This window comes from Sesamum indicum, linkage group LG1 (assembly GCF_000512975.1).
Source record: "Sesamum indicum cultivar Zhongzhi No. 13 linkage group LG1, S_indicum_v1.0, whole genome shotgun sequence".
NCBI classification, from domain to species: domain Eukaryota; kingdom Viridiplantae; phylum Streptophyta; class Magnoliopsida; order Lamiales; family Pedaliaceae; genus Sesamum; species Sesamum indicum.
Genome location: NC_026145.1, coordinates 6,813,065 through 6,818,016, shown reverse-complemented (window position 1 = coordinate 6,818,016; position 4,952 = coordinate 6,813,065).

Sequence of the window (4,952 nt, the reverse complement as noted above, 5' to 3'; positions counted from 1 at the left end):
GGTGCCAATTTTTTTTTTAATCAATTGATATAGTTATTTAAAAAAAATTAAATATATTATCTATAAATATTTAACAAACTATTATTATAATTACAATATAATTTATTTTGCTAAAATGTATACATCTAACAAACATTGAATTTTATTAACAGATTAATAATATTGACAAATATTATTAGGCTGGTTTGTGACAAAATCGACCCATCTAAATTCGTTAGGACATAAAAAAATTAAAAATCATTCCGAAACTCAAATTCAATAATTTAAATCTGTCTTTTGTTTTCCTTGATTTTAAGTGATTATGTACCTAATAATTCAGGCAGGTAACATCCCATTCTGAAACACAAAAACATTGGTAAGTTCATTATGTGTGGGGGTAGACCTCTCAGTATTATATTTGATTTTTATTAAGTATTTGCAAAAATTTGTACTTTTTAAACAATGCTTTATTTTTAAAAAGTTGATAAGTGATTAAGATTTAAAAGTTAAGAGTATTTAAAAATAATAAATTATAAGTGAAGAACAGTTGATATAGAAGAATTTAATAAATACGTTATCAGTTTATTTGTTAAATAACTTGATTTTAGCAAGAAGGTGGGCAACAGTATTACCCGTTCTGGGGACAATCGAAAAGCTACAGTGAAGTTGGGGGGTTAGCATTTTAACTTCACTGACGATAAAACCAATTGGAGAGAGCTCAAGTTCAGCTGTTTGTAACTTGAGGAAAACTGAAAATTTTTAGAACGGAAGCACATATTGTAAAGGGTTTCTTGAATCAGTACGAAAACAAGAAAGGAGAGTATGAAAGCAAGAAAAGGGAGACTCTGTTCTTTCAAGAATTGAAATTTGATTTATGTTGGTTCTATCTTGTCCGTGCAGAAGAAGGCTAAATTGCCTTTTATAAAGGTTCAACTACAACCGCTAACATAAAACGTGCTTCACTAAAAGAAGCGTGAAACCAGCGAGCGGAATATAGATGCGACAATAGTGCAAATAGAGGAACTTATAAATTCGCATTTTACACAGACTAATCGCGTTTGTTCTGCCTGCGACTTTAATCTCCTTCTTCTTCTTTATAAAGAAGTCTTCAGACCAGCATCCATCAGCTTGTATGTTTTGCCATTTTCACACACCCTCCTCAAGCTGGACTTGGATGAACATTGATAAGGTTCAGCTTGGATGCTAATAACATAAATTTTGGACCCGGCAATACCTTAGTGAAAATATCAGCAGGTTGATCCTTTGAAGGAATGTGTTTGGGGTCAATAAATCCTTCTTTAAACTTGTCACGCACCAAATGGCAATCGATCTCTATGTGCTTTGTTCTTTCATGGAAGACTGGATTTGCAGTTATGTAGCTGGCGGCTTGATTATCACAGTAAAAGGGAATAGGTGTAGGTACATTGATCTTCAAGTCCCTTAGGAGGCTGTGAATCCATATTAACTCACAGGTTGTCGACCCCATGCTTCTATACTCAGCTTCAGCTGAGGATCTCGACACAGTGGTTTGCTTCTTTGTCTTCCAAGACACCAAACTTCTTCCCACAAAGATGCAATAGCCTGTAAGGGATCTTCTAGTCTCTTTGCATGTGGCCCAATCTGCATTACAGAAAGCCTCTAAGTTAAAACAGTCTGCAGAATTAAAATACAAACCTCTATTTGCCGTTCCCTTTAAAAATCTGACTAGGTGAAGGGTTGCATCCCAATGATCTTTACACGGTTGTTGCATATACTGACTTAATTGTTGGGTAGCATAGCATATATCTGGTCTTGTAAAGCCCAGATATAGCAATCTGCCCAACAATCTTCTGTAGATATCAAGTTGCTGTAATTGTTCTCCTGATCTTGCACATAATTTTAGTCCTGCAGGGAGAGGTGTGTTGGTGGCCTTTGAATGTATCATGCCTGTGTCTATGAGGATATCTTTGATGTATTTTCTTTGTGTAATTATCATCCCTGTTTCAGACCTGCAAATTTCAAGTCCAAGAAAGAATCTGGCTTTTCCCAGATCCTTGATAGTAAACAATTCATGTAACTGAGCTTTAAAATCTGAAATGGTTCTTTCACATGGCCCTGCGATTAAAACGTCATCAACATACACAAGAAGGCAAAAAGACCAGTTTCAGTACTGATTGTAAATAGGCAATGATCAACCTTAGACTGTACAAAGCCTAGTCTTTCTAATTGTTTTGTGAATTCCAGATTCCATTGCCTGGATGATTGTTTTAGGCCATAAAGAGACCTCTTAAGTTTGCATACATGTCCTTTGGGAACCTGATATCCTTGAGGAGGATGCATATAAATCTCTTTTTCTATATAGCCATGCAAAAAGGCATTATTAATGTCTAATTGATGTATGAACCAATGCTGTTTACAAGCAATAGCTAAGAAGATTCTTATTGTGACAGCTTTAGCAACAGGAGAAAATATGTCTACGTAATCTACCCCTTCAACTTGGTTGTACCCTTTGGCAACAAGTCTAGCCTTATATCTTTCTATATTGCTATCTGATTTCAGCTTCAGTTTGTAAATCCACTTGCTACCTATGGCCTTTTTATCCTTAGGGAGTTCAGTGATAGTCCAAGTTTCATTGTCTTCTAAAGCCTTTAATTCAGTGTTCATAGCATCAATCCACTCTCTCTTTTGAACTGCTTCAACATATGTTTTTGGTTCTAGGGGCAATTTATCAGTACTTATCAAGCAAGTATTCATTTCTCCCTTCAGTTCAGCAGTCATAATGTCATTGTCTTTCTCAGTGTAAGAACAAACATATTCGTGTAACTTAGCAGGTCTACAGGTCTGTCTGTTAGATCTTCTTAGGTTATGCCCATAATCAAAAGGGATATAAAGTCTATGACTTGAACAAAAAAGTGATCTTTATCTCTAGAAATGTTGTGTTTAGAGAAGATATATTTCCCTATACCAATCAACATAATGATCCTATTTTCCCTTACACACTAATGTTCATCCCTAAACCTGATATAGATGAAATAGCAGATTCTGATCAAAATGCGGAACCTATTACTGAAACTACTGATATTGGTTTTCTTTCAAGAATTGAAATTTGATTTCTGTTGGTTCTATCTTGTCCGTGCAGAAGAAGGCTAAAGTGTCTTTTATAAAGGTTCAACTACAATCGCTAACATAAAACGTGTTTCACTAAAAGAAGCGTGAAACCAGCGAGCGGAATATAGATGTGACAACAGTGCAAATAGAGGAACTTATAAATTCGCATTTTACACAGACTAATCGCGTTTATTCTGCCTGCGACTTTAATCTCCTTCTTCTTCTTTATAAAGAAGTCTTCAGACCAGCATCCATCAGCTTGTATGTTTTGCCATTTTCACAAAAACAGATTCACAGTCCCCCTCAGTTGTGCAATTATGAAAGACACATCTGATGGCAAATTTGGCAGCTTCTCTTGCTATGATAGCCTCTAGAAGTTCAGGTAATGCTACTCTCGTGAGGCGGTGAGAAAACCAGGCTAGGCAGGTGCCGTTGGAGTCCCTGAGCAATCACCCCAACGCCAATGTCTTAAGAAGGTTGACGGGGGGGGCACGTTGGGGAACAGAGGACTTCGGCTTCGTTGGCATAGAGCTAGTAAGATTCCAGAACGCTTGCAGATAAGAACGAGTCATCCCAATACAGTGTGAGGTTGAGACGGTGAATTTTCGATGAGTGTGGAATTTTGATTGTTCCAAATGGCCCACGCAGTAAGTAGGAACAGACAGAATTCTTTCTCATCAAACTTTTCATGAGCCCTGCGTTAGTCCTTAACATCAAGATGATCAGAACTAATAACGGTTGTTGGAAGGTCTGAGAGGGCCCATATTTTCCATGGGAATGGGCAGTGGATCAAGGAGTGTTGAATCGTTTCCCCAGGTCCAGTGCATATCGGACAACAGAGAGATGTGTGTGGAATACATTGAGTGAGGTTGGATGCTGTTGGAAGTGCATTTCTACAAGCTTTCCAAACGAAGATACCAACTTTAGACAGGATCTTAGCATGCTAAATAAAGTTCCAATTCTTAGGAGTTGAGGAAACTGAGGAGCAACATGAGCGTTGTCGTGCTAGATGGTATGCAATACGAATAGAAAAGCGGCTATTGTTAGAGAAATGCCAAATAGGTATATCTGGGAGAAAACCACATCCAAGTGGGATAGCTAGTATAGCATCTCTATCAATAGGAGAGAAGATTTGGTCCAACAATGTTGAGTTCCATTCTCTAGTGGATGGATTAACACCGTTGCATGCAGGGGGACAAGAGGACTCGTAGAAGAGATGGGTTGAAAAGAGAACGGTCTAGGAACCCGTGGATCTATCCAGATGTGAACAGATGTTGTGAGAATCTTGCATTCTCAAGAAAAGGAAGTACTTCGATTGTTAAAATTTAGAGAGCAAATGTAATCACATTCATTAACTGAATTGAATTAGAGGTTACAGAGTGCTAGTTGTATATATACACAAATGGATGAAGAAGAAACAACTAACTTCCACTAACTAACTTGCTGACTAGGATAACAACTGGATAACCAACTAAGTTAGGAAACAGCGTATATTCACTTATAGGAACGTAAAAGTATAAGAGCGACTTTAAGTGGCAGGAAGATAAGATTGTAGCTTCATTGTCTTTAGGCGTCCTCAAGCTACTGATGTTGTTGTTCATTTTTTAATACAATTGCTACAGCCCCCCCCTCAAGATGGAGCCAAGGAGGAGAAGCCCATCTTAGACAAGAAGCAACAAAATCAGCAACAGGGAGTGATTTGGCGAAGAGGTCGGCAATCTGAGCAGAACTAGGGATGTGAGAAGGGGCAATGAACCCGAGTTTGAATTGATCACGAAAAAGATGGTCATCTATCTCCAGATGCTTGGTGTGCTCATGAAAGATAGGTTGGCAGTAAAATGCAACGCAGCCTTGTTGTCGCACCAGAAAGGAATGCACAAGGAGAC